Raw genomic sequence first — 15,312 nt, forward strand, 5'->3', positions numbered from 1 at the left:
AGAAAACCCATTTTATTTCTGAAGATGTCACTACGGTGATTTCTTTTTTATTAACTTGCAAAATCTCTTGAAGGTTGTGGCACAGCATGTTACCTTTCAGCATCTCAATCCCTACTCCCTGAGATGCTACAAGTGAACTGAAGAGCCAAAGGCTTGGCATAGGTAGAAAAAGCAAACCCCAAAGGAAGACACGGGGATTCTGAGCGCAGATCCTGATGGGCCTGTTCGCACCGGCCGAACGCCTGCGTTAACTCTTTGGGCGCTGCAGCGGGTATCCCCGGAGTCTACGGGCCCGACCGGCAGAAACAGAGATGGGGCGCCCCTCGCCCGTGGGGGGTGTGGGCTGTCCTCCCCCAAGGAGGGAGCGAGCTAGGCGGCACTTTTGTCGTCCGGTGCGTGCGTCACGGCCCGGGACAGGAACCGAGTCCGGTACGGAGTTGAGCAGAGACGTGGCGAGGAGCCGCTCAAATGTCCGCGGACGCGGGGGTCTGCGTTAACCTGTCCTCGCCTTGAGGGCTCGCCCTAGCCCGCCCGCCAGCCCGGCTCCCGGGCTCGGAGGAGCGCAGGCCCGGGGTTGCCTCGGGAGGGACCCCAGGTAAAGGGCGCCCAAGTCCGCCTGCGGCAGACATCGCTCTCCTGCTTCCACAGTTGCGGGAGCCGCCCGGACCCGCTCCGAAACAGCAGCTGTGACTGACGGAGTCACCGCCCCGCTTGCCCGACCCACCCCCTCCTCCCCCTCCGCCCCCCGCCCCGATACGTCATGGAAACACGGACGTCAGAGCCTTTCAGCCAATCGCTGGCAGCGACAGGAGGAAAGGGGCGAACGGGAGGGGGCGGGGGCAGCGGCCGGCCGAGGCGCTCAGCGGAGGAAGAGAGGGAGGGGCGCGTGGAGGCGCGAGTCCCCCGCCCCTCACTCCGGCCACCCTTTCCCCACCGTGCGGCAAGTGCTAATCGCCGGGCGCGCGCTCGCCAGCCGGGGGCGCGCTCTCCGGGTCCTCCCCTTAAACGCCCTCTCCGCTCCGCTCAGCTCCCAGTCTCCGTCCGAGTCGCGCTTCCTCCCGCGCGCGCGCGCCTGCCCGCCCCCAGGCTCCCCGCGGGCCGCGTCACGTGACCGCGCCTAGCCAAGGCGGCAGCGGCGGCAGCGCGAGCTTCGGCGGCGGCGGCGGCGGCGGCAGTGGCAGCGGCAGTGGCAGCAGCTGCGCCGCCAGCGTGGAGCGGGAGGCGAGAGGGTGTGGAGAGAAGGGGGCGCCAGACCGGAACGGGTGAGTGTTCACCTCCCTTTGCCTCCCCCGGCAATCTTGCGGGCCACCCGGTGCAAGCGGGGCCCCTGCCCGAAGCTTCGCGCAGCCCCCTCGTGCTCCGCTGTCCGCTCTCCGGGGGCCGCGGGCCCCGCCCCGAGCGGGTCGGGCTGCGGTGCTCACGGAGGGGCTGCACCCCGCCCGCCGCTGCCTTTGCGGACGGCGGCGTGAGGCCGGCGGAGCTGCCCGTGCTGAGCGCGGCGCGCCCTGTGTGCGGCTCTGCGGAGCTCAGGAGGCGGGTCCTGCGGGGACGCGGGCGGCCACTCGGCGGCAGCCGGGCTCTGGGCGGGGGCCGGCCGGGCGCCGCCTCCTCCTCCTCCGCCGCCGCCGCCGCCGCCTCCTCGCAGTGCAGCGTGAGTAGGGAGCCCCGGCTGGTGGACGCCGAACCTCTCGGCTCCGTGGCCACCTCATCCTCGAGGTGCAGCCGAATCTCCGCGTGGCGCCCCGAGTCCTGCGAGCCGCCTGCGGACGGGCTGAGGACCGAGCCCCCGTTCTCTGCGTTTCCCGCTGTCCTCACCGCCCCCTCCCCCGACCCTCCTGCAGCCTCCCCTTCCTTTCCCCTTCGGAAAATGGTTCCTGCTGCTGGGTGAGGTGAGTGGCGGCCGCCGCCCGTCCGCGGCGGGGGCGGCGGGACAGGTCACCTGCGGGGGAGGCCGGGCGGAACACGGAGGTGGGGGCGTCGCGGCGGGGCTCCTGACAGCTGGGTGCTCCGTGGACTGCGCGGATTCGGGAGAAGTTGGCGGGGGCGTTCCGGCGCCCCCTCGCAGGTTGTCTCCCGCCGCGCCCGCCCCGGCAGATCGTAAAGGTGAGCGGCTTCCTCGGCGTGCGCCTCAGCGCCGGGTCCGGCCGGGAGTCCCCGCGCAGGGCTCCAGGGACGGGGCTCGGTGGGACTTCGCGTCTAACCCCCCAGCTCTTCAGTTCTCCGAGCCGCCTCCGCCGCGCCATAGCCCATCCTGCGGCCGGCCGCCCCCGCTCCAGCGCCTGGTGACCTTGAGGGCAACGGTGCCCGGCACTTTTTCCCCGCGCCCCGGGAGGGTCACCCCTCTAATCCCTGGCTTCAGCCCCACTGGCGCTCCGCGGGCGGAGAGCGGGGCCGGGGTCGGCCCCCGGCTGGGGCTAGTTGATTGATGCGTGTCACACCGGACGGTGATTCCCCGGGAGTTGGAGAAGCGTCTCGCCTTTATCCCAGCGTCTGTGGTCTGGCCTCCCAGGATGTTCTCGGTTGCTTCCGATTCGCGTTCTTAGACTTAGTTTAAAAGAAAGAGAGAAAGAAAAAATCCTGCGTCCTCCACCCCCTTTTTGGAAGGGTCAGTAAGAGCCGCATTCCAGTTGCGGGGGTGGGGGTGTGTGCTCCCTTTATTCCATCCTGCTGGAGAATCCTGTGGCTTAGCTAGTTAGCGACCCCTGGTTCTGCGTCGCGGTCACTGGCCAGGTTGGTGTCTGTGCGCATTTCATTCACCAGTTTTCTGCCGGACTCGCAGCGCTGGGAGTGCTCGAATCCTGTGCGGTGCAGCGGTGCTTGGCGCGGAGGGGAGGGCAAGAGGTGCTCAGGGGGTCTTTAAACCTGTGGAGGGCTCGACCCTCCTCTGCACGCGTAATTTTGCCTTTCCTGGGGTTAGAGCTCAGCAGGCAGCCACCTTTGGCCGCTATGCATGCTACTTTTCTGGGTTTATTAATAATCTAATGGCTCCTGTTGGTATCGATTGCTGTTCATGATAAATTAGTTATATGGATTTTTTTTCATACGCGTGTAGGTATATGCTTATATCTGGACTGTCTGCCTTTCAACATGGAAGCCTTTGTTGTGTTTCACCTCCCCCCACCTGAGGACAGTCTTATTTTAAAATAAAGCTCTTGTTCAGCGTGGGTGTATTTTATAATAAAAGTACTTGTAAGGATCTGCTTTGTATGAGGCTCTCCTCGGGCAGAGGGTGTGTAACCCTTTGGATAGTGGCCCACGTGAGTGAATGAAGGGCCTTCACCGCTTGTCCTGCTGCCAGCCTTCCCCAGACTCCCTGTCCTTGTGTGTGGCAGAGGCGGATTGGGGGAATTAGAGGGATTGGAGGAGAATCTGCTTTTTGTACTTGAGCGTTTCATCTGGGTCCCCCTCCGCCTCTTTTTTTCTTTTTTGTCCTGGTGAGTTCAAATTTGAAGTAAATAGGAACATATTCCTTAAAGGGAGACTTTGAGAACTAGTATATGAAATGGGCCCCATGATTTCAGGGGGACGTTTTAGTTTCTGTGCTTTGCATGAATCGCTGTAATTAAGGGCGGATCTCTGTCCTGATTTTGGCTTGGGTGTAACTGCAAAGATCTTTGAAAAGTAAGTTATTTCCTACCATATAGTCTGCAAAAGTGAGTCACAATCGGGTGAGTTGAGGACAGAGTGCCACCTTTAATTTAAAATTTCAGCATTTTCTTTTATTAAAATGGTGAAAATTCAGAGAACACCCTCTTGATTTTTGTTGCAGTTGTCATTACTGGCATCCCCATTTAGATGTGTAAGGTGAAATTGTCTTCATTCTCCTGTATTCTGCAATTCCTCACTCTTAGGGGTGTTTCTGCAATTGTATGGGAAATCATGGTTTCTTCACTGAAGCTTGGGATTTAGTGTAGAACTCTGAGATGAAGTGAGAAACTAGATTTGATTTGTGCTTATGATAAAATAATAGGGGCAATGATAGTTTGGATCTACTTAGGAAAAGAAATAAGGAAAGTAATAGCTTCATCGTAAATAGATATTTAAAACTAGCCGTTGCCACCAAATAAGGGTACCCACCACCAAGATAGTGGTTTTATAAATTTTTTTAGCTTCTGTGCTATAAAGAGATTCCAAAGTAAACATGCAAAATTATTAACCTTGTTTGAATAAGGTATAGTAATTTTTTTTTGTTTTTCATTTTCCAACAGCTTGCCTTTTATGGTTTGACTGCAAATTTTACAATTAATTGTTTTTAAATAATACAAATGAGGACTTCCAGCAGGAGTACTTACCCTCAAAGTTATTGAAGACCATATTGGAAAAAGTGGTTTCTGTGCATGGCTCTTCTCAAATGTATCAATATCTTATATAAAAATGAATGGAGTTTTTAATGCTTAGAAAACAAGTGCTGTAGTGATAGCTAAATGGGTGCGATTTCCTTCCCTGACCACTTGGTCCCTCCTGTCCCCCCTCCCTCACAAATCAAAAACTTGAGATACACTATGTCTTTAGACACAGGATATCTTCTGATGATTGTGACTGCAGATGTAACATAAAGAAAAAAGGATTCAGCTTTCAAGTAATGAATAAATAAATGTGTGGATATTACTAAATATAGTTTTAATTGCAAACCACAAGATCGTTACCATTTCTATCTGCATTTAATTTTTAATCCACCACTTGTAGTTTCTTCATAGACTACTGTAAAGCATAAGCTATTGAGCTACAGATAGTTTTATTAAGTTAAAAAATCTGCTTGTGATGAAAGGTAGTTTATGCTTTTCAGTCTGGAATATGGCCCCAGGTTAAAGGACATCATTTGAGCAGTTAGGTTGATGTATGCAGAGTGATTATACATCGTTACGCGTATCTTGATAGAATCCTTGATTTGGGGGTTAAATTTACCAATTTCCTTTGTCTGACAGATATGTTAACTTCATTTTGGGTGCAGCATTCTCTTACCATGTGAATTGAGTTGTATAGGTCAACAGGTTTTAAGAGGAATGGCCAACTGCAGCTATTGATGGTCTTTTGCAATACTAACAAAAAAGTGTATTGGCCCCCTTTTTTATTTTCCTTATGTTTTTACACATACATGCAGTTGAAACTGGTCATTTCACTTTTTACTTCTGGAATTTTGTAATGAGTGAGAAGATTAAAGGAGTAAGGATCAGGAAGCAGAAAATTAAGTTTTTGCAGCTTGGCTAAGAGTATTTACTCCATTGGAGAGGAATAGTTATTTTCTGATAGGTGTCATGATATATATAGAAGGGTACGTGAGAGCAGCTTATTTTGGAATGTATAGAATCTGAGGTAACATTGAAGGAAAATGATACAATAGGTATGGGGATAATTTTCAAAAAAAAAAACTTTAAAAGATTTGGTTTTTAGCTTTTACAGATATTTTATACACACACACATATACATTGTTGTCTTGTTAAAATTTTTTATTATGGAAATTGTCCAGCATGTGAAAGTAGAATAATATACTTAGTGACCAGTTTTGAGTTATCAATTCATGGTGCATCTAATTTCATTTCTATTTTTACACAAGAAATAGATCTATTATAAATGGGGGCATAAGACAGATGACTGTATTAAATTCTTATGTTTTATATTTATAATTTATAGGATATATACAATAATGTACAATATCTAGTTGAATCTGAAAGGTCAGTTTTTATGTTTGTTGTTTCTGTAATAGTCTGTTTTACAGCAGACACCTAAAGACAGTGTCTCTCAAATTTTACTCTTAATGATAATGCCTTTGATTTATAAAATGCTTTACAGTATTTCAGAGTGTATTACATAGTATCCCTTTTGAGTCTCACAATAAATCTGTGAAATTAGTAGATAGCTGTACCTTTCTTGTTTTTTAGGTAGGTAGAATGATTTCTCTAGGTCCTAAGGTCATATAATATAGCCAGCAGCTAGATTAGCCAGAACTGGATGCCTTCTAGTTTTTGCTTCATTGCTCTTTCCATTATACATGTCTGTGTAAGTTTGTGAAAGTTACATGTTTATGAGAATCAGGTTCTGACCACAGTAAATTTAATAGTGGAATATAAACAGATTTGTTTGGGTTTAACTTATAAATTTAATCATTGCTTGTATTTGGTATAATGTAAGCAGTTCATACCCTGATTGCTTAACAGCTGAGTAAATGAATTTGAACATATTTGAAATACTATATTTTTAATATTGTGGATAGGATTATTTTTAAGTTAGGAATTATGTTTACAAAGACTTGTTAGTCCTTGAAATGATTAGGGGTGTCTTAAATCTTGAGTTAAAAATAAAGTGGCCTGTACTAAAAGTTTCTTTTTCTAATTTCTGCTGTCATTTTTTCATGTATTTGGTTTTTTTCTGCCACAGCTTGTTACCTAAGTCTTTTTGAAATATTAATTCGGTATTTAATGAAATTTAATTTTAAAAGGTCCCAAATGAGATTTTAGTTCTTGATATCCAAAACCTTGCTATAAAGCTCACAGGGAAGGTGGTGGTTCTGCAGAAAGTGTGCAGGAGGGTCACCTGGGGGAGTTACTGAAAGTGCAGACTCCTTGGCATTGCCCCTGCAAATCTGATTCAGCAGATGTGAGTGGGGCCCAGTAGTCAGCATTTTGAGAAACACTCACGTTGAGTTTGCATTTCGCTTAAAATTATGTTACGTAGTAGAGATGCCTTTATAAATTAGAAAGACATCATTGATTTATTTGACTATGAACATAGTGCTTTCAAGTAGTTTTGACTATTGTAGCCAAGTTTGATTTGTGGACTTGGTGGTTTTTGTGACAATTGTAAGACTGGTAAATTGAAAATATTTTTTTATCTGTGTGCACTGTCTTCTTTCAGAAGATTCATCTACGGTTATTGAGTTACTTATTAAGCACTGTAAAAGTCCTAGATGGAAAATGTTCTTCTCTGTTTGTTTTCATGCCCCAGTGTCTGCCATTTCCAAATGACTTGAACATGGGGGCTTATGTAAAAATAATGCATGCTGTGTCAGTACAGTACTGTATATTTATATACGTATGATATGCTTTAGTCTAGCTCTTATTTTATGTTAGAAGGAAAGACTTTGGATGTTCCTTCAAACTAAAAGGACATAAATTGGTGGATAAGTAGTGGTCCTTATTAATTTCAGTTAACAAGTAGCTGTTCCTTCAAAAACAGCAGGTTAGTCCTTAATGATCTTTCAAGAGTATTAATAAGACTAATTGATAATTTACCATTCTGTGCATGAAAACAGAAGTTACTGCTGTTTCACTTAATGTTAAAGAACAGATTATATAGTTCAGCAGTCTACTGTAAGAGCCATTTGATGTAAACTGATCTGACTTTAACCATTTTATCTACTCTATATGGATTACCTTCTATTTAAGACCAGATTTAAAATGCAATTGTTTTTGCTTCATTTATGACACTATAGTAAGTAGCCTGCATCTGTTTTTAAAGTACATTTTATAATGAAATTAATTTCAAAGCAGGTCCATCTCAAGACTGTGCTGAACACTTTTTTGATCATTTGTTACAAAACCTTAGGCTTGTTCGCTGCGCTTTAGAATATATTTAGGAATCATGGGTTATAATTTACTAATGGTTGTGGAAATCTAAGCTCGTAAAGATTTCTGGCAGAGAGATCCAGATAAACTATGGGTTAACCTTTCACCATATTCTTTTAAAGCTATTTTTCATTAAAATTTTCCTAAATAACTGTGTTAATTATTCTAAACAGTATGCAGTGTTTTTAGTTACCTCTTTGGTAGGAGTATTATTTGGTATTTCTAAGTACAATAACTTCCAACAATGTGGTGTCTCAAAATCCAGGATACGTGGATTTGTATTAATATTTTTGTCACTTCGGCCTCTGGAGGAAAAAATAAGGATAGTTTTGAATGGACCAGTGCTTGCTTACATTGTGAAATCTGAGATGATACTCCCTAACTGTAAGCTGGTGTGACTATTATAAAGACTTAACAGATTTAGGACTAAAAGTTGTGTGTTCTGAAAAGTAGATCATAAAAAGGATTTGTCTGTTTAAAAGATGCTTTTTAAATAACTTGATTATTAACAATGTGGATTTATTGTTCATTGTATTAATTCAGTGAGTTGGTTTGCTCCCAGAAGGATTCTAAGCAATCTTTTACTCTCAAAATTCTCAGATCTGCTGCTCTAATCTACCTTTGATATTTGTGCCAGAATTTTCTTGTTTTTAAGTAGTTTTGCTGCTGTCATTTCTTGACTAAAACGCTCAGTGGTTCCTCATTTTTCTCTTTATCAAGATGCAGCTTGACTCTGAAGGCCTTTTATAAAATAGCTCAGTATTCTAAAGTGCATTTTAGAACACCTATTCTAAGAAATATTAATAGGGGTTTTATGGAGGGAGAGGGGCAAAACCCAAATCCGAGATAGGCTGGTTCATGCAGTTTCCCATTTGGGACTTCTCCCATATTTTGCTATGGTAATACAGACTGAATCTATCTAAATGTGTTTAGTGTTTTAAAAGCTCCCTGTTTCACAGAATCCCTTTTAGTGGAGCACCCACTTGTTGCTTTTCTGTATTACTTAACCAGGATCTCACCACTTTGCACACCTCCGGGGGGTGCTGTTCGCAATGTGAATCACGTTTCTGGAGTTGAGAGCAGAGCTGCAGTACTATACTGCTGACTCCCCACTGCGGGACAGTCATGTCTGGCAGTCTTCTGCGTACACTCTTCTCATTCCTTTTGCTGTGACTTCATTATGATTTTCCTCTCACTTGATGGGACCCTTGATCTTGTCTGTCTAAATGTTCCCATCCTTCAAAACTCAGCATTCATCTACCTTTCGCAGTCATCACTCATTAACTTTCTTGTCTGAATTGCTGTACATTTGTAGTCTGGGTTATACAGTTCCCATCTATTATATATCCTTTTTGTCTTAGTAATTTCATTCAGATAAGAACATGAGTTCTTGAGGATATATAGGGTTTTATCCCATAAATGTTCAATCAGTATTTTTCTGGCGGATTGAGTTAGGACTTAGACATTGTGTAACTCGCGTGAAGGTAAAGTGAATAAAGTGGAGGAACTTTTCTTGGAGAATTTCTAAAGACTTTTTACCTTTGAAATTTTAGCTTTGCTCAGATGGATTCATAGGACAACCTGTTTTACTTCTGAAGGGCAGCCGCGTTTCATAGACTGTTGCTGGGACAATAGAATTTAGCTTCTCCGTAGGAAGTCATTTCCATTTCTTAACTGCAGTGTAGTAATTTGTCCATTTTAGACAAATTACAGTAGCTAAAATTTATGTCTTAAAATGACCAGTTTCACTTTTCTTTTAGCTCATGACATCTTTTCCTTTCATCAGCATTGATGTTCTTAAGATGTGCTTGTTGTATCTGTAATCCATTAGCATATTGCATGATGTAAAATGCCATAATTTGAAGCATATATTATGGTCTAAAATTTACAGTATGATACCCTTGTAGTTACTGTTTATCGATAGGAGTACTCTTGGAGCTAAGTTTTTAAATGTCTTTTTGCTGCAGGTTCTGATTTTCTGAGAGAGTTCTTCTTCATGCATTGAGAGTGAACTATTGTCCCATGACTTGGTGCATGATCACTGTGGGCATCAGGAAGATGTGTAGATATTTAGTCTCTGTTAAAGTTTAAAGCATAGCAATGTGGTTATTCTTCTAACTGCCTTCCTTAGGTCAAGGCAGGAAAGCCTGTACCTGACTTTATCATTTCTGTTGAATGCTCGTGTAGTACGTGGAGTCATAATTTCAAACATTTAAGCAATTAATGATTTATATAGATTTGGCACATAAGCTGTTGTAGTTTTAAATGCTTGAAAAAAGTTGCTCTCCATAGATTATTCACTTTCCAGTGTTTAGCACCGCTGAAACTGTACAGGTGTACTGATCTTGAGTGTTCTCCCAACCCTTTTACATTTTATAGACCTAACTCTTGGTAAGGTATTATAGAAGGAATTAATCGTTGATCAAAAGAGGAGTGTAGAATGGTTTTAGTAGTGAAAAAAATAAAAAGAAAGCTGTGAAGGCAGACATCAGTGGAATCAGCAAAAGTGAAATGGGTTAGAGTATGATCTTTTCCTACTAGATTTTGATGTTTCCTATTGGGACAGACGTGGATGGCATTGGCATATACTCCATGCTGCCTTGCTTATACTTAGAGTTACGTGAAATTTTCAGTTCCTTTGCTATAATTCTGTCCTTTTTTTCTCTACTTACGCCCCAAATCAAGTGAGTGATGCTTTACCTACCATTTTTTGTTTGTTTAAAAAGTGAATCACAGACTTCAGGTACTTTGCACACTCTTGACAACTAGTACTGTGGTGGAGAACTGTTGAGTTAAAGGGCAAATATAGGGACCTGAAAACAAGGAAGGTCAGTCAGTGAAATGGGAAAGAGATGATGGCAAAGTCCAGGGAAAGGATATCCTCCAGCATCAGACCCTCTGCATGTCAGGTATCAGAAAAACAAACACCAATCAGCCCTTTTTTGCATGAAGAGTGGATTTAGGATACAATTTAAATTCACCTGCCTTTAAGCTTAAACTCCACTTCTTTAATATCTATATTGAACACTGGAACTTACCTGATTCTCTTTTGCCTCTGGATGCTCTTGCCACATCGTTCCTTTTGCCAGGAACGAATGCCCACCTTTCTCAGAGACTGTATATCTGTATTTTTTTGAAGTATAGTTGATTTACAATGTCGTGTTAGTTTCAGGTGTAAAGCTCAGTGATTCAGGTGTATATATGATTGGATTTCAGATTCTTTCCCCTTATAGGTTATTAGAAAATATTGAGTATAGTTCCCTGTGCTGTACAGTAGGTCCTTGAGCCTGTGTATCTTCATGGTATTACTATGTGTGACTAGACCTAAAACTTCTGATTTGGGTTTTTAACTCTGTGATGTTGTCTTAAGATCTCTTCAGATTTAAATTTGAGTTTTATCGTTGCCACTAAAAAGCCAAGTGACCATGGGTAAATCACTTGGTTTCTTTGTTACCTCCCACAAAAGTACAAAATACAAAATCAGAGAATTTTATTAACTTGTCTCTCTTGGAAGTTTTGACTTTTAAAACAATATGTCCACAGTAGGTCTTCTTCTCCCTCCACCTTGTCCCAAATTTTCAACTGTTGAATTTATTTTTTAGGTTTACCATCTGATTTTGCCTTTAATTTATCATTTGGTGTTTCATCGATGATATGCTGTTTCATTCATGAAGACAGTTTAGCTTTTCAATAAATCTATTTATCTAAGATTTCCATTAAAGAAGTGGCATATCAGTGGCATTTGACACCTGCTCCCTGTCAGAGTTTGCTAAAATGAGAGTGAGTGTGGGTTTACAGTATTTGTTAAGATCCGCAGCCACCTTCCCTCACTTTGCTTTCAGGATGCTGGCCAGAGTTGAAGTGTCTTCTCTGAGAACTCTGACTAGCTCAAGGGAAAGGAACCACTAATCTGCTTTCTGTCATTATAGATTAATTTGAACTTTCTAAGGTCTATATACATGGAATCATAAGGTATGTGTTCTTTTTTGGTCTGGCTTTCATTCAGCATAATTATTTTAAATTCATCCATGCTGCATATATTAATAGTTCAATTCTTATTATTGCTGGTAAAGATTTCATTGCATGGATATACCGCAGTTTGTTTATCCATTTACCCATGGATAGCCTTTTGGGTTCCAGTAACTTATGGTGTCTGTTCAGATCTTTTGTCCACTTTTTCATTAGGTTGTTTGTCTTATTATTGAGTTGTAGTTTGTTTATATCCTCTAAATAAAAGTACTTTGGGAAGCATTTGTGCTTGTGCTGGGGGTGGGAGGAGGAATGGTGTTTAAAGAGATTTATGTATCTAACACCTAAAACTGAAAAAGCAAGCAGGAGCACTGCAAGTATTATTTGTAGAAATGGAGTTAGGTACTGAAACGAAAGATACCTGTTCCTTGTTGCCTGTGAATGGAAACTGGGATAAGGGGACTAAAAAAACTGCTGATGTTTTTAAAAAGTCTTATAGACCTGTTTCTGTAAACAAACTTCATGCATGTATAAGTTTGTCAAAACTAAAAATGAATACATGAGTGGAATAAGTTTATATCTGTGGATAAGCCAGATATGTCCCCTGTTCCGTTCTTGTGTCTGCGTGCAGTCTTGTGCAACTGAGATGCAGAATTCAGTACTACTTTGAATAAAAGAATCCATTTTTACTAAAGCGTAAGTGAGCAATGTGGACTTGACTGAAAACTTATTTAGGGGAGGCAGTCCACTTAAGTTCCTTGATTTCTCCCTCAAGTCTTCCTCCACTTTGCAAGTTCAAATTTCTTCCTCCTTTATTATGTTGAACAGTTGCTTGCCTTCTTTGGTTCCTTAGTTTCCCTTGGATTGTCCCTCACCATCACCACTACTCCACATGCACTCCAAGCAGCTCATAAAAACATATGAAGACATTTTTTTCTAAATAGTTACATATAGTCCTGTCCCTAGCTAAGAGTTTGGTATATGATTTCTTTATTTCTTCATCTGGGTAAGTATAGCATTTAATCCCATGAAATGTTGATTTGTGAGAGACTCTTTAATATGTTAAGGAGTACCCTTCTGTAGGTGTGTCTTAACAATTAACCATATTTTAAAATTCCACCCCCTTCACTAATTTCCTGTCTTCCTTTTGAAGAATTTGATATTTGACAGAATTTCTTCCTCCTGCTCTTTCTTTGAAGGAAGAATCTCAGAGGGAGACAGTAGTCATCCCTTAAGAGATGCTGGAACTCAGAAAAGAAAAACAAAAACCTATGGTTCTTTTGTCAAACTGGCATGAAAAATAGACCAACTATAAAACACACTAATTACTTGGACTTAGATAAAGGGAATTTTAAAATGTTTAATAAAATGAACACTGGTGTAGCTGCTTTCTACCTGCCAGATACTGTTTCAAGGAATTTACAGATATTAACCTGTTTAAATGAGTGGGTTCTGTGGAATTTGGGGGAGAGAGATTCTCTACCGAAAAAGATGAGAGGGGTTATTAATGGTTTTAAAAGGGAATCCTGGAATACAGTGACTTACATAACTTTTCTATCAATTTAAAATGTAACAATACTGATTGTATAATTTTTGGAAAATATAGAACAATGTAAAAATGAAACAATCACTATCTCTGAGAAATAGCTTTAACATTTTGATTTATTTTTGAACTTTAAAAAAACTTGTACATCTATTAACATGCTTGAGATAATGTAGGTATAATTGTGTGATTTTAAAAAGCTTTGTATTATTTTCTCCTGTCACCAGATTTTTTTCATCAACATCATTTTAATAAGTGTGATATTCCATCCCATGGCTAGTCCCTTGTTAGTGGATGTTTGGGTCTTAAGTTTTTCTCTTATGTTAAATAATCCTCTAGTGAACATCTTTCTTTTGTAGATTTTATCTTCATTTATGATTGTTTCCTTTGTAATTTCTGGGTTTAAAGGATTTCGGTAGTTTGTTATCTTTTGATTAACATTCTTTGCCAGCCTCGTTGCTGAGAGGCTAGTTAAGTATTTAGGATTCTTTGTCTTTTCCTGCTATGTGTACAGTTTGTGCCACTAAACTTTTAGGTCTTTGCTTTACTTTCTCAAATTCTCATAGCCCTCTTAAAAATTCATAATTTGTTGTTGTTTACATGTTTGACACCTCCACGAGGTGTTCAGTTTGAGAGCAGGGACTGTTTATCTTTCTGTTACTCGCCTCTGGCACATGACTTTTACCTGTGATGTTCTTAACGACTCTTGAATGAGCCTCTTGTGTCTGGTCTTGAGCTTGAGTCCACTGACTTCAGACTCCAGTAAAATGCTTGTTTTGTCTCTCTTTATTTTATTTTATTTTTTAAAAGTCTTTATGGAATTTGTTACAATATTGCTTCTGCTTTATGTTTTGGTTTCTTGGCCCCAAAGCATGTGGGATCCTAGCTCCCTGACCAGGGACCGAACCCGCACCCCCCGCTTTGGAAGGCGAAGTCCCAACCACTGGATCGCCAGGAAAGTCCCTGTCTCTCTTTAGAAAGTGTAATATGCTTGTGGTGAGACTTTATCACAAGGCACTTTTTCTTTTAACTTAAGCTGAAAATATGTCAGCTGAATCATACTATTGAAGATGAGAAATAGTTTGTTATAACTGTGTTATATAAGTTTAATTCCTTCTGAAACGGTTCCACCATCCCTGCTTTTAAAGGGTAAGATAAACTTTACTAAGTGGAGTAGAATACTAAGAAGAAGCCCTTAGAAATAGATGTTACTTTTATTATTATTTATTTCAAAATGCTGATAAAGTTTTGTAAAATCCTTCTTACAGATTAATACATTTTTTTTTTAACAGAGGAGAAAATTCTCCAAAAGTTTGACATTAAGCTTTTAAGTGCAAGTGTATGTTGAATTAATCCAAAAAAGTGGAGGTTCTGTATTTGTATATGAAATAAAACTTTAGGTTTAGGAAGGTGTCCTAGCAGGCTCTTCCTGTGACATTGTATCTGACTTTTTTTTAGTGCTCAGACTTTGAGTGGAAAACTTAAGATTTTGGATAAATAAATTCCTTCAAAAAATAGTTATGTGATCACTGTGCTAGACAGTAATAACTGTGACCTGCCAAGAAAGAGAGTCTGTTATGCAGAGCTTTCAGTCCGTCTCACTTGGTGTGTCCAGCGTTCCTTCTTGGTTTCCTTTTTTGTGCGGTGATTCATCAGGTGCTGTATGCTTCCAAGGAACCAGTGTTAAGTGTATGCACATGTCTCCTTCCTAGTCTTTGCTCTCTTCCTATAATGAATAGGGATATATTGTTTCCAGCTATTCTTTTTTTTTTTTTTAGAGAATGACATTTAAAAAAAATTTTTATTTATTTTTAATTAATTTATGTATTTATTTTTGGCTGCATTGGGTCTTCGTTGCGGTGCATGAGCTTCTCTCATTGCGGTGGCTTCTCTTGTTGCGGAGCACCGGCTCTAGGCATGTGGGCTTCAGTAGTTGTGGCTCGTGGACTCTAGAGTGCGGGCTCAGTAGTTGTGGCGTATGGGCTTAGGTGCTCTGTGGCATGTGGGGTCTTCCCAGACCAGGGGTCGGACCCGTGTCCCTGGCATTGGCAGGCGGATTCTTAACCACTGCACCACCAGGGAAGTTCCTCCAGCTATTCTTATACAAAGAAGAAAGACATTTTGGAGTCAGCTGTCAAACCTTCATATGGCAGTAGTTTTGCTACCATCGTTTCCTATTCTTAGGACGCTTGATGGTGATCTCTTTCCTTCTGTCGCTATTACTTTTGAAGTTTTTTT

The 15,312-nt window shown here is 42.1% G+C and overlaps 1 protein-coding gene across 11 annotated transcripts in view; it reads left to right on the forward strand.

Moving 5' to 3' along the window:
* The first annotated feature begins 770 nt into the window (after nt 1-770).
* ATP2B1 (ATPase plasma membrane Ca2+ transporting 1) overlaps nt 771-15,312 on the forward strand; it is a 133,086-nt gene continuing 118,544 nt past the window's right edge. For 5 of the 11 annotated variants that reach the window (XM_082418883.1, XM_082418890.1, XM_082418894.1 and 2 more), the window contains exon 1: nt 772-1,262. The gene's annotated coding sequence lies outside the window, so the exon portion shown is untranslated. Of the gene's footprint in view, nt 1,263-1,622; nt 1,890-15,312 lie in introns of those variants that run through there. The other 6 variants (XM_082418891.1, XM_082418884.1, XM_082418889.1 and 3 more) reach the window with 4 other exon arrangements.

This window comes from Balaenoptera physalus (assembly GCF_965194825.1).
Source record: "Balaenoptera physalus genome assembly, chromosome: 13".
NCBI classification, from domain to species: domain Eukaryota; kingdom Metazoa; phylum Chordata; class Mammalia; order Artiodactyla; family Balaenopteridae; genus Balaenoptera; species Balaenoptera physalus.